The sequence below is a fragment of the Bos javanicus genome, chromosome 29, assembly GCF_032452875.1.
Source record: "Bos javanicus breed banteng chromosome 29, ARS-OSU_banteng_1.0, whole genome shotgun sequence".
In the NCBI taxonomy this organism is placed as follows: Eukaryota; Metazoa; Chordata; class Mammalia; order Artiodactyla; family Bovidae; genus Bos; species Bos javanicus.
The window spans coordinates 2,594,393-2,617,638 of record NC_083896.1 but is presented as its reverse complement, the minus strand read 5'-3'; the positions used below and the strand labels follow the sequence as shown (position 1 = coordinate 2,617,638).

The 23,246-nt window shown below is 43.0% G+C and overlaps 1 protein-coding gene and 1 non-coding gene across 4 annotated transcripts in view; one reads left to right on the top strand and one right to left on the bottom strand.

The window, feature by feature from the left end:
* The window catches only part of FAT3 (FAT atypical cadherin 3), a 641,657-nt gene that overhangs the window by 74,158 nt on the left and 544,253 nt on the right, over positions 1–23,246 (top strand). The gene's annotated exons all lie outside the window — the stretch shown is intronic.
* LOC133241884 (U6 spliceosomal RNA) lies at positions 2,519–2,627 on the bottom strand. The gene has a single exon (XR_009734695.1). It is a non-coding gene; the product is annotated as a U6 spliceosomal RNA (small nuclear RNA).

Genomic DNA, 23,246 nt, shown 5'->3' with positions numbered 1-23,246 from the left:
GGATGGGCATAGAATCAGAAGCCCTGGTGTAGGAACGGATGCCCCAGGCCCTTAGCTAATCTGTCCTGCATCACTGGAATAGCAGAAGTATATTTTATTCCCCTTGTGCTGGCCACAGTTTCCGAAGAGTGGAGTCTCACTGGAGCATCTTGCTCCACACTTCATACATCCATGACTGTGGTTTAGGAAGATGCTGCCTTGTAATGGTTGAACGAAAGAACACCTAGTGTCAGAAAGGAACAAAAATGCCACTAGGCACAAGGCAGGTGGTTCAAAGCATCTGAAGTCTAGGACTGACTCTGGGGGTTTCCCTGGTACCACTGATTGGCTTTGCAAGGTCCAAGTGATCCCCTGAAATATACTTTGTTATAACCTCCACCACTTTGCTTTTAATTTTAAAAAGTGTTATTTGTGTTTGGCTGCACTGGGTCCTCTCTGCGGCACGTGGGCTTTCTCTGGTTGCGGTGCTCAGGCTGCTCACCGCAGCGACTTCTCTTGTTGCGAAGCATGGACTCTTGGGCACACGGGCTTCAGTATTTGCAGGGCGTGGGTTCAGTCGTTTTGTTTCCCGGGCTCTGGAGCACAGACTCAAAGAGCACACAAGCTTAATTGCCCCAAGGCATGTGGAATCTTCCCCGGGCCGGGGATCGAACCTGTGTCCCCTGCCTTGGCAGGCAGATTCTTAACTGCTGGATCACGGGGGAGGTCTGCGCCTCTACCACTTGAAAGGTGAGAAACAGTGTAAACAACCACGTGGGTCAATGTATTTGTCTTCCAGTATAAGATTTTTTTTTCTTTGTTGTGTTTTAAACAAACCACCGTCCCACAGACAGAACTCCTTAAAACCCGTTTAACTTTTCATGTTAACATTAATGATAATTAATTTCTATGACCCTTGAATTAGTTTCTTTTACATTTTTCTTTCTTTGGGAAAATGAACATGCTGTTTTGTTAAGTGTGTGTAAGAAACCACTGGCAGAGCCACCTGGATCAGGTATTGCTAAGCTTCATCAGTGTTTTATCCAGTACAGGACACTGAGTTGGCTCGTGACATAAACAGCTCACATGGTTGCCACCAGTCCCTTGAAAGCAATTAGCATTTTAGCAACCCACCCCAGATGCTACCTGATAGAAGAGGTTTCCGTGAGGCGCGAGATCACCTGCGAGGCACTGTTGTTGAGCGGGTCCCGGTTCAGAGGCCAGCACACAGAAACTGGAGAGATGCTTCCTCAGGGCTCCTCCACATCCTTCACAGGTGCAGATCTGTCCACATCCTGCTGAGAAAGATGGACGTGTCTGACCTTTGGTGGGAGCAGAGGGTCGGTACCAGGACAGATGCTGGAGGTTAGGCAGCGGCCAGGGAAATTTGGCCAAGGCAGCTTGGATGTGTGCCTTAGATAATACCAGCCATGCAGAATGATCCTGGAGATGGAGCAAGGGAGTAGAGGATAAAAAGGCTATTGAGACAATCGTTTGATTAGTTTCCCTTTTCAAGTTTAGAAATGAATTCCTAGTCATCATTGCTTTCGTACAACCTGCTCTTTTGATAGTTCTTACAAAACGGTGGTGATTTTGTTGTTGAGTTGAGTTTAGTTCCTACTTTAAGACTGTTAACTTATTATGAAGGTCGTTTCTAACTCATAGCTATGGGGAACAGTTTGCTGTCAGCTGGCTTGTGTTTCTCATTAGATAATTAAACCCATTCCATGGACTTGATTTTGAATTGTCCACTCTCAAATTCAGCATTCAGTTCAGTTCAGTTGCTCAGTTGTGTCCGACTCTTCAGCATTAAAATACACATATTGGATATCGCTTAGATACTTTGCTGGATTCTGGAACTAGCAAAATGAAAAGAATGGACTGTGATCTTCTGTAAGATATCATATGGAAGGCATATGTGTAAACCAGTAACTACCAAAGGGTGTGATGGGTGAATGTAGCCACAGAAATGCTAAGGTAAAAGCTGAGCATGAAAGAGGTCATTACCAACTTTGCAGGAGGAATGTGTGACTCAAAGAAGAGTTCAGAAAGGAAATAATACCTGAATCATGTTACCAGAAGGAGAGAAATTTACCAGAAAAGGAAAAGACATGATGGAGAACATACTGGACAGAGCCACACAGCATGAGTGGAGTTGCATAGATGGGAATTCTTATATAAGTTAGTCTTTTTTCTTTTAAATTTATCTCTATTGAATTGTAGTTGGATTATAGTGTTGTGTTGAACTGCCACTTTAAGCAAATTGACTCAGTTTTATATATATATATATATATATATATGTATGTATATATATATGTGTGCTTACATATATATGTATTATATGTTACATACATGTAGTATGTATATGCATGTATGTATGTATTCTTTTCCATTATGGTTCATCACAGAATATTGACTAGTCCTCCTGCGTTATGCTGTGGGACCTTGTTTATCCACTCTATATGTAAGAGTTTGCATCTGCTAACCCCACACTCCCACTCTTACTGTCTACCACTGCCTCCCTCTTGGCAATCACTAGAAGAATATATAATGCTTCATGAATTTGCATGTCATCCTTGTTCAGGGGCCATGCTAATCTTCTCTGTATCATTCCAGTTTGTTAGTGTATGTGCTGCCAAAGCAAACACAGTTTTAAACCACTCTGGATGGGAAAGAATTGACTTACAGAATCTAAAAAAAATAAAATTGAAAACAAAAAGAGCCAACTGAAGCACTAGATTCTGGCTCTATTAACAATGGCATAGAGTATCACTGGCGCTCCCTGTGGATACTTAAGCAATAGCTGTTCTTAAATGTAGGTGAGAACCGTCTTCCTTAAATTTAGGAGAGGGAATCGTAGTAGTAGGTTTAGAAGCTGCTTTCCCCTTAGACCAGCAGATGCCTCGTGTGTACCTGTTGAGTGGGTGCGCAGGGGGGTTCCGAGGTGAGAATTCTAGCCTCCTTTCTACAGTCACCGATGGGGGGTGTCACCTCGGGCATGTCACTTAGCAGAGTCTCTTTCATCTTGATCAAAATTAGCTGTTTGTGTGTCTATCTAAATTCTCCTTCCAACTCTGATCTCATTACCTATCAAAACACCTTGTAATATAGTTTGACACATGAAGGACAATAATTCACGTGTCTCAACAGTTGCCTCATACTGGATAACTGTATTCCATAATACAATTCCATATCTTTTAGATTACTTAGTAAAATGTATTTTATGTAGTGATAACCTCATACCCTGCAGAAGCCATTTACTAGGCTGGAGAAGCAATTACTTTAAAAAATAATATTTAGGGGCTTCCCTGGTGGTTCAGTGATAAAGACTCTGCCTGCCAATGCAGGAGACTTGGGTTCGGTCCCTGATCCAGGAAGATCCCACGTGCCTCGGAGCAGCTAAGCCTGCACACCACAATTAAACCTATGTGCTGGAGCCCGGGCGCTGCAACTGCTGAAGACCCCAATCCCCAGAGCCCGCACTCCACAAGAGAAGCCACTGCCCTGTGAAGCCCACGCTGTGACTCGAGAGAAGCCCAGGCAGCATCAGAGACCCAGCACAGCCACAAATAAATTATCTTAAAAATATATTTAGGAAAAACTATAACAATAGCCAGCTTCAGTGAAAGAGTTAAACAAGCTTCCTCTCTCCCTGGCAGAGAACACAAACTTGTCCATTATAACACCACCAAGCATCTCCTCGACTTGGTGTCTTGTTGTAATTCAGTCGCCCTCCGTGTGTGATGGGGTGCGTCACGTCATCAGAAGGCACCGTACGCCATGGCAAAGATGCAGCTTTGAGCAGCATCTGCCTCTTTGTGCCTATAGGTCCCCAGGAAGCATCTGATTGGCTTACTGACCCTGCTGCCCCGGGGACCACTCCAGCCAAGAGGGCTCATCCCCGCCTGCAGTAACAGATGCATAATGTAGTCTGCTTAGGGAACGTGTTCAGGTTCTTTTCTGAATCAAAATTCCATTTGTTTGTTTGTTTTTATTGATATAACTTTGCTGGGAATTGCCTTTGCGGTATGTGTTACTAACAGAGCTGGAACCACCACACTAGAGTGCTTTCAGTCTTTGCAAAACATAGGTGTGCCCGTTACAGCTTTTAGGAAATCACTCGGCTTGGGGAAGAAAACATTTGTTAATATTTGGACCTCCTGGCCAAACATCATTCTAGTTTTCAGAAATTATCAGCAAAGCAAAGGAGTGTTCAGAGAAGGCTCTGGCCTCTCCCTGGCCCCCTCCACTTGAGACTTCTGACTTACATTCACCAAATCTGAAAGCCCTTTAGTGCAAGCTTCCTGCTCCCCTCCCCATTCCATATTCTATATTAAATTATTAGCATTCTCTATATAAACTCCTTGGGAAACCAGAACCCTTATTATGACTTCTGGATTTCATTTTCCTTACATAAGCATTTAATGATAAAACAGCTTTCATGAACACTTAACATTTCAGTTCCTGTTAAATGTTCTTAAATTTCATAGTAGAATGCTATGTTCATTTCCATGTAGCATGCTTAAAAGTGGCTTAAGGTAGCGAGCAGTCCCCAACCGTTTCGGCTTTGTGGAATTAGCTTTGTGGAAGGGATTAGCTTTGTGGAAGATAGTTTTTCCAGCGACCAGGGGTGGGATGGTTTCGGGATGACTGAAGTGCATTATGTTTATTGTGTGCTTTATTTCTATTATTATTATATCAGCTCCACTTCAGATTAGACCCCAGAAGTTGGGACCTCTGGTTGAAGGGGCTTGCACATTGCTAAGTCAACCTGACTTCTAGGAAAACCTTGTATAGCTTGCAGGTGATGGATATTTATATTGACCTACAAAGATCCAGGAAGTTCATGGGGCCCTAGTTTGTGTTAATCCCACTATAAAGTGTGCTTGAAGCAGAGAGTTTGGGGCTTAAAAAAGCTGAAGATCCCCATGAAGATTAACAGTAAGATATAAAGCAGAGATAGGAAGATTGTATGACATTTCTTTTAGACCTTGGATTTCTTTAATCCCGAGGTGTGTTGGGTTAGTGCTTATCTTCATGAATGGATTTCCAAGGTGAATTTCACTCTCTGCCTCTCTAATGCTTTATTTTTATGACTGCTATTACTGGTGTATATTTGTTCATCTCAACTGTGTACCCGTCACAAAAGCCAAGGCCCCTGACTAGTCTTAAATGAGATAAGTACAAGTTTGGAGCCAGCAATTCAATTTCAGGTATACTCTTTTTAATTTGTTTGAAGACTTTATGCCATCCCTCAAGCTAAAGGACAGAATCACAGTTGACTCAAGGGATAACTTGCCATCTTTCAAGGGTAACCTCATAGAGTCTTTAAAGAATTTGGGGAACTTGTATAATAAAAAAGATTGTTTCCTTGAGGATGTCCAAGGCAGAAAAACATGGAAAGCTCACTTAGATTTTAAGCTCATTTTTATTTCTTTATTTGATTGTCAGAGCAGTGGTCAGCAAAGCCCAACCTGTAGGCTGGCTGCCTGATTTTGTTGGTTTTAAAAAATTTATTCATTTATATTTATTTGGAGGATAATTGCTTTACAATATTGTGTTGATTTCTGCCGTACATCAACATGAATCAGCCACAGGTAAACATATGTCTGTTCCCCCTTGAGAGGGAGGGCTGGGAAGGGAGGAGGGAGGGAGGTTCTGATTTTGTTCAGTTTTAATGGGACACAGCTTTTACCACACAAGGCACAGTTGAATAGCTGCCACAGAAACCTTCTGAATCACAAAGCTTAAAATATGTACTCTCTGACTCTTAAGTTTGCAGAACCCTGCCTGAGGATATCATTGATGCTTAATATTTATGAGGATAATTTAATTAATAATTATAGATTGTAAAAGGAAGAGTCTTAGATTAACATACACACACTACTACATATAAAATAGATAGCCAACAAGAACCTACCATCTAACACAGTGAACTATACTTAGTATCTTACAAGAACCTGTAAGGGAAAAGAATCTGAAAAAGAATAGATGTATTTGTGTGTATTGGAGAAGGAAATGGCCACCCACTCCAGTCTCCAGTATTCTTGCCTGGAGAATCCCACGCACAGAGGAGCCTGGCAGGCTGCGTCCATGGCGTTAGCAGAGTCAGACGCGACTGAGCGAACAGACCTCCAGAACCAGCAGCACCGCATGCATGCATAACTCAGTTGCTTTGCTGTGTGTCTGGAATGAACACCACATTGTAAATCCCCTATGTTTCTTTTCTTTCTTTTTTAAAAAATGCTTATTTGTTTGGCTGTGCTGAGTCTTGGCTGTAGCACGTGAGATCTTCAGTGTTTAGCTGTGGTGTGAGGGGTCTTCAGGTTGCAGCATGTGGAACCTCTAGTTAGGGCATGTAAACCCTCAGTTGCAGCATCGGGGGTCTAGTTCGCTGACCAGAGATCGATCCCAGGCCCCCTGCATTGGAGCACAGAGACTTAGCCACTGGAACACCAGAGAATTCCCCCAAATCAACTGCATTTCAATTAAGAAAAGGAAGTGGTCTTGTCAGTAAGTCCGCGCGTTACGATTTCTGCCTTCCCCAAAGTGAACACTGCTTGATGCTCATAAAGGATGCAGTGGGGAAAAGCCGAACCAAGACTGCCCGTGGATGGCTTCACTCAGCCTTAGTTCATGGAGATATTCTGGAGCCTCCGTTCTCATTTTCCATCCAGTTTCACAGTGAGTGGGATTTCACATCCGAGTTCTGGTCCCAAAGGATTCAACAGTTCCAGAAGTCAAGGTTAGAGTGAGTGGTGATCAGCCTCTCAATTCCGAAGGGGCTTGGAGGACAGAGAGAATACCCATCGTAACCAAATCTGTAATAATAATTTAAATTCTACAAATTCCAGGACTCTAGCAGCTTGATTTAGGAAATCTTTCCTGTCTTTTTTTTTTTTTAAACAAGGGGAAAATACACAAACAGATTAAGGTACACTTAGAAACCCAGCTGGCTTGTTTTTCACCTCCCAAAGGAGCACTTGACTCCCTGTTACACTGTTTTCCCTTTTTATCAAATTGCTAAGAAACAGTAACTCAATTGATTTAAATGATTTCTATCACACATAGCCTTTAAGACAAGTAATCGGTTTATTATGCTCAGTCATAACGGTGGTATTTTACTTCTATGAATTGTATTTTCAGCAGCGCTCATAAAATACCCAGTTTGACTTCGTTTATTAACTTTCTCATTTTTCCATTAACTGATGTTTTTCTGTCTCAGATAATTTGCCTGCCCATTGATATTGCATAACTCAATAGAAATATGTCTTTCAAAAGAATGAACAGATCATTCTTTGAGGCTTAGATAAGATGATTTTATCTGAATATATCATGAAGAATAATGCTTTGGTTGTTGTTTTAGTCAAATTTCACATTTAATGTTGTAATCTGAATATCACTTTGAATTTAATTACATTAATTTTGTGGCTCGCTATTTAGTACTTTCTTATTGCTGAGAGCCTAGATATTTAAACAAAATCATTTTCTACTTTTTAGATAAGAAGATATTCAGTTTTAATTTATTCAGCTCTTATCTGCAAAATTAATTAGAAAAGATGCCTGGTTTTGTATTAATAAGTTTCAGTTTGGTGTTTTATTCTCTGTTGAGTCCCTCTCAGTCTGTTGCTGAAGCCATCTAGGCCTGCATAAGGCATTTGCATTATTTTTTTTTTTAGCTTCCTCCTGTTTTATTGGCAAGTGACCATGTGTATGGTAATTGAGCAATTGTCTGCTTACTTGGGTTTATGGAATTTACATCAGCAAGTTTTGGAGATCTTAAGTTTTGGTCTCCAAACAGACTTGAAGAGGAAGCTTTCTGAAACACTGTCATTTGGTTAAAAATGTATTTGCATTTAATTGAGTGACAGTCACTCTCAAAACACTGAAGCTGAGTGTCCCTTTCCTCTCAGCCACACCTTGTGCCTTTGTAATCACAGAGACTGGAGACGGGCAGCTCTCCAGGCTCGCGGGGATGCACGACGGCCTGGGAGAGGCGACGGCTGCGGACCAGGCCCCGGGGAGCCTGCAGTCAGCCCACTAGACCTTCTCCTGCGGCCTGTTGCCTCTGCTGCCCACCAAGTGCTGGTTTTCCTTCCTGTCTGACAGCTGCAGGTCCTGAACTTGAGATAGGGAGGTGGCCTTTGTCGGGCCCCCAGCCAGGGCAGCAGAACGGAGCTTTGAGCTGTGCCTGTGACTTGATCACTCTGTGGTACACCTTTCTGTCCCCTTGGCCTTGGCCTTTCTTATCATGTGTGACTGACTCTTCATCAAGAGCACCTCTGCCCTGGCTGCGTCCCAGCGGCGTGTCCCCCTCTGTCTCCACCCACTCTTTCCGGAACCGCTCATGCCCTGCCCCCTTCACCTGACACTTCCGGCCCATTCCCGCCCGTCTCTGCCTTGTGCTTCCCTGACCCCCCTCACTGTTTCAGCTCCCCAGGGCAGCCTTAATTTTCGGTTCTAATTCTGTGACCAGTGCAGCTGGTAATATGATAGGGATTGCACTGAGTCTGTAGACTGCCTTGGGAAGCATAGTGACTATGACAATGCTCATTCTTGCAATCCAAGAACACAATACATCTTTCCATTTGTGTGGTCTTCAGCTTCTTTCATCAGTGTCTTATAGTTTTGGGAATATAGGTTATTTGCCTCCTGAGGTGGATTTATTCCTAGGCATTTTATTCTTTTTGACAAGACGGCAAATGGGATTGTTTCCCTAATTTCTCATTCTGGTATTTTGTTGTCAATGTATAGAAATGCAACAGATTTCCATATATTAATTTTGTATCCAGCAACTTTACCGAATTCATCAATGAGCTCTAGTGGTTTTCTGGTCCCAGTTTTAGGGTTTTCATGTCATCTACAAACAGTGGCAGTTTTAAGAAGAAGGGATGCAGTCTTTGATAAGGAGAAACTTGGCAGGGCGCCTGGGCTTGGGGAGAAGAATACATGACCCGAGGCTGCAGCGAGATGCTGGGACCAGGGTGCACGTGTGGACGAGTGTGTTAACAGTGGCCGTGGAAAGGTGTGCAGCGAAGGAGACAAAAGGCCGAAAGGACTCTGAAGATGGGCCAAGGAGCTTGGCATACAGACAGGCAGTTATAGCTGCTGAGAGCTGCTGGGACTTGGTGGCTAGGGATGAACAGGAAAAGTTCAAGTTTTACATCACCGTCTGCTCTTTCTGCCTCTGTAACTGGGCTTGCTCACGTGGTCTCAGAAAGTGGGGACTCACAATACTAGGAGCTGGAGCTTATCTCTCTCGCCCTTGTCCTGCTCGTTGCAGTCACCCAGCCCCTGCCAACCTGCTTAATCATGCCTGTCCGTGTAAAGGTCAGGCATCCCCCTCCCTGTCTTGACTGCTGTTCCCATACATGTGAAACTGCTTAGTTTAAACCAGCCTATTAGCAGCTAGTGTTGCCCACTAGAGTCTGTCTATAAAAACTCTGTAACCCCTTTGTTCAGAGCTCAGAGCTTGGAGTGTTAACTCCTCTGGGCCTGACGGCATAAGAAACCTGAGTTCTCTAACTCTGCAAGTGTGGTGCTTGGTTTCTCGAGTACTGGTTTCTGCAACAGGGAAATCCTGCCTTGCCCTGTGTCTGACAGGCAGTCCATGGATATTTATTGAATGGCTGCAGATGGCATCTGGACTTTATAGGTCTTCCTGTAAGGGAAATTAACTGAGTTGGAGAAAGGAGAAGCTAGAGACGGCATAACCCAGTAGGATTCCAGTATTATTCATTTTGCCTCTTCTCTGTGTGTAAGATTCACAAGGAACTGGAGATTCACTAAAGGAAAACACTTCAGAATCATATTCTTAATTGATGTGTTTTATTTCGTTCACTGTTCCGTTAAGTCGTGTCTCACTTTGCGACCCCACGAACTGCAGCATGCCAGGCTTCCCTGTCCTTCACCATTTCTCAAGTTTGCTCAAACCTTTGTCCATTGAGTCGGTGATGCCATCCAACCACCTCATCCTCTGCTGCCCCTTCTGCATTTGCCTTCAATCTTTCCCAGCATCAGGGTCTTCTCCGATGAGTTGGCTCTTTGCATTAAGTGACCAAAGTATTGGAGCTTCAGCATCAGTCCTTCCAGTGAATATTAAGGGTTGATTTCCTTTAGGATGGACTGGATTGATCGCCTTGCAGTCCAAGAGACTCTCAAGAGTCTTGTCCAACAGTTCGAGAGCATCAGTTCTGGAGTGTGAAGTCAAGTGGGCCTTAGGAAACATTACTACCAACAAGGCTAGTGGAGGGGATGGGATTCTAACTGAGCTATTTAAAATCCTAAAAGATGATGCCATTAAAGTGTGTTTATGTATACTTTAATATGTATGGGGACTTCCCTGGTGGCTTAGCTGGTAAAGAATTCGCTTGCAATGCAGGAGATCTGGGTTCCATCCCTTGGCTGTGGAGATCCCCTGGAGAAGGGAATGGCTACCCACTCCAGTATTCTGGCCTGGAGAATTCCATGGACTGTATAGTCCATGAGGTTGCAAAGAGAGGGACACAGTGGAGTGACATTCACTTTCGCTTATTTATACCTAGGAGAAGTGATATTGAAGACTGTAGGGAGCTTAGACCAAGTAGAATCTCTGATACATGGGCCTTGCTCTTGCCTCTTCTCTGTCACCATGTGTCCCTGGGGCAGATACGAACACTGCCTGCCAGCCAGCCCTGCATTAGTCTAAGTCAGTGCTTTTCAAACTGAGTTACGATCCCATCCATGGATCATGCTGTGAAGTCAGTGGGTTGCAGAGAGCATTTGAAATGACACATTATAAAATATAATAGAGATCATTGCATTGCACATCATGAGCGTCAGTTATGTTTTGTGACAGAAAATACATTTCTTATTGCAGGTCACCAGGAAGTTTGAAACACAACATTTTAAGTGAAAGAGCTCATTACTTAGGAATATCATAAATCTATCTTTAGCTCTGTGTGTAAAGAGATCATGTGATTTATTACACCAGCCGGGACACATTTCAGAGGGAAAAGGGTAGCTCTTAATTAGACCACAACAGGTGTAAACTGGGCCTGCCTCAAGCTAATTAAGAATTATGGCCACTCTGCCTGTATTAGCCAGAGTTCTCCAGAGAAACAGAACCAATGGGATATATAGATCTATATACATCTAGATCCATCTATCTCTGTATGGAGCAGAAGAGACGGGGGGAAAGGGGGTGAGGGGATACTGAGATTTATTTTAAGGCATTGACGTACATTCTTATGGGGGCTGGCAAGTTGGAAATGCATACTACAGACCAGCAGTAGGCTGGATACGCAGCTAAAAGTTGATGCCTCCATCTAAGTCCAAATTCTGCTACAGGCAGTAGGCAGGGTTTCCATAGTTCAGGCCTGGGGGAATTCCTTCTTCCTTGGGAAACCTTTGAAGATCTTGAAGCTGATTGAATGAGGCCCACACACGTTCTGGAGGGTAATCTACTTTACTTGAAGTCTATTGATTTAATTATTTATCACATGAAGTAATACCCTGGGACTTCTGTGATGGTCCAGTGGTTAAGAATCTGCTTGCAGGTGCTGGGACACAGGTTCGATCCCTGGTCCAGGAAGACTCCACATACCTTGGGGCAACAAAGCCTGCCTGCCCTGGATCCCAGGCTCCCCAACAAGAGAAACCACGGCAGTGAGAAACCCACGTACCACAACTAGAGAGCAGCCTTGGTTCCCCACAGCTAGGGAAAGCCAGTGCGTAGCAACGGAGGCCCAGCATGGCCGACAGAAAGGAAAAATTCAGAATGAAAATACACCTTCACAGCAACATCTAGACTGGTACTTGACCACACAGCTGGGCGTCATAGCCCAGCGGAGCTGTCATAGGAAATTACCCAGCACACCACTTAGGGAGGAGAGGTGGTGGATGAACATAGCTCAAAGCTTTCCTTAATGCCCTAAGCCTGTGCTGAGGCCGGACAATTTTTTAGGAGTTTTGTCGTGCTATTTAATTTTATTTGTAGTTATTGGCAATGGATTTATTGAGTATTGCCAATTTGACCTTGTGGCTTCTTAAAATAATTTTTTAGAGAAGAAAAATATTTTTTCACTTTGGTGGTTTAGATCACTTTTTTACTAAGCATGAGTTATATGTAACTTTGTATTTGAAGCTGTTTTAACATTTTATAAAATGTTTATAATGAAATATTTCATGAAATATTTAGAGAAGAATGTTCCTAAATAACTTTGCTGTTTGGGACACATTGTTTAAACTATAGAAACTGCTGTAAAAGTATTATTTTCCATGTCTCTTGCTGCAAGAGAAAGTATGAGGTGTCTCAAGTGCCCAGAAAATCCACAAAAGCATTAATTTTCACCAAATGGCAGGAACTCACCACTAGGCAGCTTTGCCCTGCAGTAAACTGCAACAGAGTAACCAGTAAACCCTTAGCAGAAACCTGGCCTTGTTAGGATCTTTGGAGAAGGAAAGAGAATTCTGCAAAGTTCTATATTGAAAAATATACAAATGAATCGCTCATCCTTCATCTTTGCTGACCCAATAGTCAACCTAGTGCTTAATTCCTTAAGTGTTGCATTTCCCCTACTTTTAGAAGGATTGTTTGCCAACTATAGATCATTTGGAAGCTGTTGAAGAAGCCTGAAAAAGGAACAGAAATGAAAAATAGTAACTCTGATCAGAGTGATCAGAGTACAGTAGGATCATTAACATTTGAGCGTTTCCTTTCCACCTCATTTTCTGTGAGCTTTTAACACGTGAAAATTGCATGGCTTACATACGTCTGTGCTTGTGCTTTTGTCAAGTGACTTTATAAGGGAACGTTTTCCAGCGACAATAAGTACCTCCCGTAAGTCTTGTCTGTCGTCTTCATCATGTGAGATGTAGTCTTCATCATGTGAGAATGTCACATTTAAGTCATTCAGAGTTCTTCCCTGCCGGACATTTAATATATTCACCTGTTCTCTTTTGTTATTGTAAATAATGCTGCAGTGAACTGCTTTGTGAATGAAGCTTTTCTCTTGTTTGGATTTCTTTAAAAGAACTTTCTGGTTGCTTAGGAAAATTACCATCGTGAGCTTCCTACTGAGCCCTGCCTGTTCTGGGTCCTGAGGTTGGCCGGGAGTGACCCAGCCCTCAGCACCCTTGGAGACCTTTATGGAGGGCTGAGCTGCTTGCTAAGTGGCAACAGAAAGCTACTTTTTTCAGGGGAGCCATTAACTTGGGTTGAGAAGGATGAGATTCAGTGGATACTGATCAGGTGAGAGGCCCTATGGGTCTTGGAATGTTTCACTTCACAAGGGATTAAGGGAGCCTTGTGAGTTGAGGACTTGAACTCATAGGCCAGGAGAGCAAGGTGGGTCTGCGACGGAAATTCTTGCTGGGATTGCTCCCTGGCACTGCATCACAAATGTGATGTTTGGGAAAGAGGATGAAAGGAGACTGTCACGCTCATGGTCGTGTTTATGTGCATCATTTCCACTGACAGCAAAAGCACAGTATGAGCTCATGCCCAAGTGCTTCTCTTGACTCTTGAAAATAAATCTGTTGTAAGTAGGATCTTCATCAGCAGTTAGTCTAAAGAACTCTCATACTGCCTTATTTCTCGGAGCATGTGGCCAGGCAAGTTTGAGGTCACCACTCTAGAAGCCCCTGATCATGATGCAATGTGGAGAGAACTCAAGTCACATTTTAGGGACCCGGAATTGCTCCTGTATCATCTGCTGGATGTTGTATCTGCATCGTCGTCTCGTGCAGCTGTTGTCAAAGCTTTGCTTCCTTCTAGAGTCTTTGATGTTGCTTCAGAGCATTTACCTGGCTTAATTCTCAAGCCAGGTAAATCTTGACCTAAAAGGCAGTCTCCACTGCTGATTGGCTGTGTGACACAGACTGTCTGCCCTCCTGTGTGTCTGCTCCTCTGCAGCATCAAGTGTCACATCTACTTCCGAGAGTCGTGTTGGGGATTGGGTAAAGAGAGCAGTGCATGCAATACTCAATACATGCCGGTGTTTGCTACACAAAGCCATTTTTATATTTATTAACGGCTGTCCCTAATTCTCTCTAGATTTTTGTCCTTATGCATGAAATTTCAGTGCCCTGGTAGGTAGCTCTTCCCAGGTATCTATACTGAGACTGATGCTAACTGACATGAGAGTCACAAGAAAGCCAAAACTGGCAACACAGCTCCTAAGGACTTCAGTCTTTGGGATTCTCTCTCCCTTCCTGTTTTCTTCATATTTTCATTACTGACTTTGTATGTGCTGGGGATTTTAACTTGAATAAAATGCCATTTATGACCTCACAAAGTCTTTGTGGCCTAGTACTTCCCAGATTTCTAGCATGTAGATGCATAAATTAAAGTATTCTGAGGATGCTCTCGTTCACTTATGAGACACCCTGGGAGTTCTCTGGTGTGAAAAGCTCTTTACACTCCCTTTAGTTTGATACCGAGAGTTATCTCTGCTTTGACAGGAATCTTTTCTGGAAGGAATGGGTTTCCACCCTTCAGAGTTTAGACACTGTCTGTCAGCTGAGCAAAGCTTCAAGGACCTGGCTTTTCCTGGCGTGGTTCCTGGTTCTGTCAGCCGCCACTCTTCTTAGAGATGGAGATGAAAGTCCGCCTCTCAGATCCGGGAATAAGTCTGGGAGGGACAGAGGTCCCTCTGTTACATTCTGGCCTCTGACTTCTGATTTCTGATGGGCCCACTCTGCTACTCTGGTGCCTGTTCTGTGTTGTTTTGCCTCCTGAGTACAAAGCCTGGAGACTGTGGAGTGTTGCACAGCAGTCCTCAAATGAAAAATTAAGAGAAAGCATATTTTTGCATTTGTCATGGAAGCTTCCAGAAATTTCAGTCTTGGATGGAAAGTAGTTTTATGACACTATTTCCTCAGTGCTGTCTTGATTCCTGTCTTTGGATTTTGGGTTAGTCAATGAGTCGATCACTGGGAAGTGTAATAATAGCTATGACATTGATTTAGGGTTGGACTTCTCATTCTAGTCTCCTGGGAAACTTAGTGGATGGAATCTTAGAATGTCTGAGTAGGCAGTAAATAAACACTCATCCTCATTTTGAAGAATGCAAAGGCTTGCAAACTGAGATGTGAAATATTTAAGAAACTCTTAAAATCTCATAGCATATCAGAGTTGAAAATACTTTTGTGGTTATCTAATTTACCTTTATGCATTTTAACAATGAGAAAACTTAAAGCCAACTTAAACTATTTCCCTGTGTTAATTAGATAGTGATTAATTGGAGGTAGAGACACTGGGTTTGGAGCCAGCTCTCCCTCTTATTAGCTTTTTGACCTTGAGCAAGTTATTTAACCTCAGTGTCCTCATCTGCATGCAAGGGGGAAATAGTTTCAGTGTAGCTCATAGGGCTGTTTTCAGTTAAATGAAATAAGCCATCAGGTCAGTTCATTTCAGTAAACTTTAGCTATTATTATGATGGAGTGTGGAGAATCATGAAACAAATCCTCTCTGAGCTGATCTGCAAAATTACATTTTCAACAGGTGTTCATGGTGGGTGAGGAGGATATTCCAGGAAGGAAGGACACAGAGACAGGACTTGAGAGTCTTAATGGGAACATTAGGAGTAATCCAGCTTGACTCTGCTGTGTAATGCATGAATTCAAGAAGGGAGATTCAGATCCGAAAAAAGTAGTTGAAACCTAATCATGGCTGGTCTTGGATACCAGGACATGGAATTTAGAGTTCAGTCGTGTGTGTGTGTGTGTGTGTGTGAATGAGTGTGAGAGAGAGAGAGAAAGAGGGACAGACAGACAAAGATATTATTATACCTGGACTAAAGGAGAGTAATTGACAAAGTTGTACAGGAAGGGAAGTTTTCTTTTGATAAAGTGGAGTTACAGCTTGTAGTCTGACAGTGTATGTTAAAAACTTACAAATATGTCTCATTCTTGCCTGGCGATTCTTGATTTTAGAAAAGTATGCAGAAATAATAGGTTAAAACTAACACCTTAAGTTTCTAATAACGGGGGCATGGTTAAAAGATGGCAAGTTTATATAATTCAATATTATCTAGTGATAAAATGATATTTCTTTTTAACTGACATAGATCACTGAGATAATGCTAAAATGACTCAGAAGGTGTAAAATACTATGTTTATGTGATCTCATAAAAATATATGTGCATGTATGATGGCCCAAGCCTTAATTCATAAAAGTCTGGCAGGGATTTAAACCGAAATATCAATAATGGTTACATTTGGGTGACTTTTTAATTGAATTAAAAATATATATAACATATCATTTCCTATTTAACCATCCTTAAGAAAACAGCTCTGTGATATTAATACATTTACTGTCTTCTGCAGCCATTTCCATCTCTAGAATATACGTGATTTTTCTTTATTCTTCATGCTTTTATCTAGTGTTTGAATTTTTTAATTTTATAACTGAAACAAAATTTGAGTTAAAAAATACACAGTAAGGTTCCAGTGTTCACAGGGATACTATTGCTGGGATGAGGGAAATCACGCCCTGACTCGGTTCACGACTGGCAGAGTGGAGAGGAAGCACGGGGACTGAGAGCGGGCCAGGCTGTCCTCATGATTTTATTACAGCGTCTGATCCCCCTGGATCAGATGTGCTTTTCTCTGAGATACATTTGGGACACCATATTTATGGGAACTGGACTTAGGAGCTGCTGGGGACCTGAAGGCATTTGGTATGCACCGTAGACTGTATGGCAAGCAAGCCACCAGATCCATGATCAAGCTGTCACACCAGCTTCAGGAAACCCCGGGACCCAGGGCTGGCCAAGGTCGCATATCTAAGGAAATGTCCACAGAGGCCCCAGTCCTCGCTTTGGCACATCGCTGCTTGTGCCTCTGTGAGAGCATCAGGGATCTCCATATCAGTTTCATGCTGCATATAACTGAATTCTCTGATGCCCAGATTCCTTCACTTACAGGGACCTTTGTTGCATTAGTATTAATAAAAGGTCTCAAAGTAGCAAAACACCAAGCTATTTAAATTTATTTTCTGCAACACATGGGCTCCAGTGCTCTGTTCTAAAGCAGAACTGAGAATATTTTAGCACTTTTCTCTTGTATGCTCTGTCTTACTAGGTATGTTTATTATACAGTGTAAAAGCCAGATTTCCCCATAAGATAGAAAAATAACTCCATAAGGAATCGTCCTTCAAGGAAAAACACATGGTTTCATTTAGGGACATTTCTCAGAAGTTCACTTCGTCTCCGCAGACATGGAGCAAAGCTACTGCACAGAAGCGCAGTGGCTCTGGTGGAGGTGAGAAGGAACATGACGGGGTGTCTGACCCCAGGGCTTCATGATTTCCTCTGTGGATGGCAGCTGAAGTCAGTACACATGTAAACATCTTCATGGGAGACCTGTGCTTCCGCGAGGCACACAGTTCTTAGGATGGTGGCAGTGTCCCTGGGTGAAGGGCTGACGAGGACTGGGAGGGTGGAGCCTGGCCCAGAGCCTTGAACGATGGGTGACAGACAGGGAGGTGATACATCAGAAGGTGTCTTCTGGATGGAAGGAAGAGCCCAGTAGAAGTGCAGAATCGGGGACATACATTGTAATGTTTGGATAGTGGGTTTCCCCGGAAGTAGAATTAGAGGCAAGGATTGGAATGCAAGCCTTATATTTGTGGGTGATCCCAGGAAACAGTAGCAGGGGGTTAGGAAATGGGGACAAGCGGGGAGAGAAGCCAGTGAAGGGCGGGTCATGAAGACGCTGAGCTCGTACACCCAGAGGAGCTCAGCCCTGCCGGGGAGCTCTGGGAGATGTGTGTGACATACCCCAGACTTAGCCCAGCCGAGGCCCAGGCAGCCCCTGTTGACAGCACTCGGATCCCTGCTGCTTGAGCACGCTCCCAGGGGCATGGATGCTGGCCCTTCCAGAGTGCCGTGCACAGCTGGAACGCACGTCTGTGGTGGGAATAAAAATATCTCAGCTGTTAGGCAGAAATCTTAGTTTCTCCAACCAGACTCCTGGGACTAGAAACAAAATATCACATAAATGGTAATGTTAAATTATTTGGCTGCTATGAACTGAAAGTTTCTGTCTTTCCAAATTCATATGTTGAAACCTAACACCCAATATGATGATATTTAAAGGTGATCAGATCAGATCAGATAGGTCGCTCAGTCGTGTCTGACTTTTTGCGACCCCATGAATCACAGCACGCCAGGTCTCCCTGTCCATCACCAACTCCCGGAGTTCACTCAGACTCAGATCCATCGAGTCAGTGATGCCATCCAGCCATCTCATTCTCTGTCATCCCCTTCTCCTCTTGCCCCCAATCCCTCCCAACATCAAAGTCTTTTCCAATGAGTCAACTCTCCGCATGAGGTAGCCAAAGTACTGGAGTTTCAGCTGTAGCATCGTTCCTTCCAAAGAAATCCCAGGGCTGATCTCCTTCAAAATGGACTGGTTGGATCTCCCTGCAGTCCAAGGGACTCTCAAGAGTCTTCTCCAACACCACAGTTCAAAAGCATCAATTCTTCGGCACTCAGCCTTCTTCACAGTCCAACTCTCACATCCATACATGACCACAGGAAAACCATAGCCTTGACTAGACGGACCTTTGTTGGCAAAGTAATGTCTCTGCTTTTCAATATGCTGTCTAGGTTGGTCATAACTTTCCTTCCAAGGAGTAAGCGTCTTTTAATTTCATGGCTGCAGTCACCATCTGCAGTGATTTTGGAGCCCATAAAAATAAAGTCTGACACTGTTTCTACTGTTTCCCCATCTATTTCCCATGAAGTGATGGGACCAGATGCCATGATCTTCGTTTTTTGAATGTTGAGCTTTAAGCCAACTTTTTCACTCTCCACTTTCACCTTCATCAAGAGGCTTTTTAGTTCCTCTTCACTTTCTGCCATTGGATTAGAGGTGAGACCTTTGGGAAATGATTAGATTTAGATGAAGTCATGAGGGTGAGGTCCTCAGGATTGATTTAGTGCACTTGTAAGAAGAGATTAGTTAAGTTAACTTCAGTCACTCAGTTGTGTCTGACTCTTTGCGACCCCATGAACCTCAGCACACCAGGCCTCCGTGTCCATCACCAACTCCCAGAGTCCAACCTAACCCATGTGCACTGAGTCGGTGATGCCATCCAACCATTTCATCCTCTGTTGTCCCCTTCTCCTCCTGCCCTCAATCTTTCCCAGCATCAGGATCTTTTCAAATGAGTCAGCTCTTCGCATCAGGTGGCCAAAGTATTGGAGTTTCACCTTCAAAATCAGTGCTACCAATGAATACCCAGGGCTGATCTCCTTCAGGATGGACTGGTTGGATCTTCTTGCAGTCCAAAGAACTCTCAAGAGTCTTCTCTAACACCACAGTTCAAAAGCATCAATTCTTCTGTGCTCAGCTTTCTTTATAGTCCAACTCTCACATCCATGCATGACCACTGGAAAAATCATAACCTTGACTAGACGGACCTTTGTTGGCAAACTAATGTCTCTGCTTTAGCAGTCTAGGTTGGTCATAACTTTCCTTCCAAGGAGTAAGCATCTTTTAATTTCATGGCTGCAGTCACCATCTGCAGTGATTTTGGAGCCCAGAAAAATAAAGTCAGCCACTGCTTCCTCTGTTTCCCCATCTATTTGACATGAAGTGATGGGACTGGATGCCATTGAGCTTTAAGCCAACTTTTTCACTCTCCTCTTTCACTTTCATCAAGAAGCTCCTTAGTTCTTCACTTTCTGCCATAAGGATGGTGTCATCTGCATATCTGAAGTTATTGGTATTTCTCCCGGATTCCAGCTTGTGCTTCTTCCAGCCCAGTATTTCTCATGATGTACTCTGCATATAAGTTAAATAAGCAGGGTGACCATATACAGCCTTGGCATACTCCTTTTCCTATTTGAAACCAGTCTCTTGTTCCATATCAAGTTCTAACTGTTGCTTCCAGACCTGCATACAGGTTTCTTAAGATGCAGGTCAGGTGGTCTGGTATTCCCATCTCTTTCAGAATTTTCCACAATTTATTGTGATCCACACAGTCAAAGGCTTTGGCATAGTCAATAAAGCAGAAATAGATGTTTTTCTGGAACTTTCTTGCTTTTTCGATGATCCAGCAGATGTTGGCAATTTGATCTCTTGTTCCAGTGCCTTTTCTAAAACCAGCTTGAACATCTGGTAATTCATGGTTCACGTATTGATGAAGCCTGGCTTGGAGAATTTTGAGCATTACTTTACTAGCGTGTGAGATGAGTGCAACTGTGCAGTAGTTTGAGCATTCTTTGGCATTGCCTTTCTTTGGGATTGGAATGAAAACTGACCTTTTCCAGTCCTGTGGCCACTGCTGAGTTTTCCAAATTTGCTGGCATATTGAGTGTAGCACTTTCACAGCATCATCTTTCAGGATTTGAAATAGCTCAACTGGAATTCCATCACCTTCACTAGCTTTGTTTGTAATGATGCTTTCTAAGGCCCACTTGACTTCACATTCCAGGATGTCTGGCTCTAGGTGAGTGATCACACCTTCGTGATATCTGGGTCATGAAGATCTTTATTTTATAGTTTTTCTGTGTATTCTTGCCATCTCTTCTTAATATCTTCTGCTTCTGTTAGGTCCCTACCATTTCTGTCCTTTATTGAGCCCATCTTTGCATGAGATGTTCCCTTGGTATCTCTAATTATCTTGAAGAGATCTCTAGTCTTTCCCACTCTACTGTTTTCCTCTATTTCTTTGCATTGATCACTGAGGAAGGCTTTCTTATCTCTCCTTGCTATTGTTTGGAACTCTGCATTCAAATGGGTATATCTTTCCTTTTTTCTGTTCCTTTTCATTTCCTTTATTTTCACAGCTATTTGTAAGGCCTCCCCAGACAGCCATTTTGCTTTTTTGCATTTCTTTTTCTTGGGGATGGTCTTGTTTCCTGTCTCCTATACAATGTCAGGAACCTACGTGCATAGTTCATCAGGCACTGTGTCTGTCAGATCTAGTCCCTTAAATCTATTTCGCCCTTCCACTGTATAATCATAAGGGATTTGATTTAGGTCATACCTGAATGGTCTAGTGGTTTTCTCCACTTTTGGCAATAAGGAGTTCGTGGTCTAAGCTGCAGTCAGCTCCTGGTCTTGTTTTTGTTGACTGTATAGAGCTTCTCCATCTTTGGCTGCAAAGAATGTAATCAATCTGATTTCGGTGTCGACCATCTGGTAATGTCCATGTGTAGAGTGTTCTATTGTGTTGCTGGTAGAGGGTGTATGCTATGCCCAGTGCACTCTCTTGGCAGAGCGCTATTAGTCTTTGCCCTGCTTTGTTAACAAGCTCTTGTAGTTTCACTCTGCCGTGTACAGCAAGAAGGGGTATGTCTGCCACCTAGGACAGGGGATCTTGTCAGACACCAGTGTTGCAGGTACCTTGATCTTAGTCCTCCCAGCCTTCCAAATTGTGAGAAATAAATTGTTTAATCTAATCTATGATATCTCTTATAGCAGTTTGCACTGACTAAGACAATGGCAAAAGAGGTTTTGCAGATATAATGACATTCATCAAACAATATAATTGTTTTTTAGTTAATAAACTAAACTATATTTGGGCCTAATGTAATTCTGTGAGCTCTTGAAAATGAGGGTGTTTTCTCTAGCTATCAGCAGAAAGAAACCAGATTCAAAGCACAGGAAGGACTCGCTATGCCATTGGTGTCTTTGACTGTGGAAAGGACTATGTGGAAAGAGTCTGAGGGTAGTCTCTGCCTGCTGAGAGCAACCCAAGCTGGGCAGCTGGTAGCACACCAGGGATCTCAGTCCTGCAACCATAGGGAAAGGATCTTGCCAACAATCCTTTGGACTACAAAAGCGATTCTTTCTCAGAGCCTATAGAGGAGAGTCCAGTCCAGCTGGTAACTTGATTTTGGCCTTGTGAGACCCTAGGCACAGCAAGTCCACTTGGACTCTTGAGACAGTAAATGGATGGAATCTAGTATAATAAGTTGGTGGTGCTGGAAAAAAAAATGCTCTTGGACAGTGATGCTCAGAGGTGTTTGTACTTAGAACCTTTAGCACGTAACAAAGAAAGAGATAAAACGTCAAGTTATATCCATAACATGAATGGTCACGGTGGAGAGGTGTCAGTGGAAGAAACTGAGAATAGAATGGATCAGAACGGGCTTCCATGGTGGCTCAGACAATAAAGAATCTGCCTGCAATGGTGGAGAATCAGGTTCGAACCCTGGGTTGAGGAAATCCCCTGGAGAAGGGAATTACAACCCACTCCAGTATTCTTGTCTGGAGAATTCCTTGGACAGAGGAGCTTGATGGGTTACAGTCCATGGGGTCACAAAGAGTCAGATATAACTGACCAACTAACACACACACACACGCACACACACACACAGAGTAGATTGCCATGCAGTGTCTTAGAAATCAGTCAATGTGAAGGAAAATTTCAGTAAGGAGGGACAGTCGAAAGGAAAGTAGTATTTTACCAAAAACATAGTCATGATTGTGCTTTCATGATTGGATAACCCCAAATTATCCAAATATGCATTAATTGAACAGTCTGATGGAATAGGCTTGCTCTGAAAGTTGCTTCTAATTCTGGCTTTGCTGTTCGCTAGCTCTGTGACCTCAGGAACATCTCTCAACTTTTCTGGATCTCAGGTTCCTGTTGGATAAAGTGAGGTGGTTGTTTCCAGTCTCTCCCAGTGCCAAGAGGCAATTTATTTGGATGCAAAGATATGGTAGCTCCCGCCTCACTCCTTGTCGTCTATTAAGTTCATAAGTGTACTGCACGTTAGTCAGAGAAGTAATCTAATTTCACAGTTAAATAAAGAGCTAATTTAAATGACTATTGAAATTAAAATGTTCATGGAATTCATCTGCTGGCTTTAATAAATGCACTCTCCAGCGTTCCCCAAACCCCGCCCATTCTCGAAAGCCCACACCCTGTATCTTCTCTGCGCCTGTTCCTCTGTCTCCAGATGGACTCTAGAATCTTATTGTTACATGCTGTTTTACTTTTATCTATGGCCATTTTGGCAGCAGGAATTATACATGTTTCCCTGACAGAGCTTTACGTGGAGCATGTGTTTGAAAGATTAATATAAGCAATTGCTTCTGAAACAATTAATCTTGTTTTCCCATAGTAATGAAAAATGAATAATCAAAAGCAATAAATTGTGCCTGGAAGATGATAAATACTTCTTCAAGCATTTTAACACTGACTGTGAATTGCAGCTGACCCCCAGATGGGGAAGGATGAATATGACCAGTGGAAATTCCACAGTGGGTGCCGCCGAGCTTTAATAATGGTCTTTAGCTGCTTGATTGATTTCATCGTTCCCTA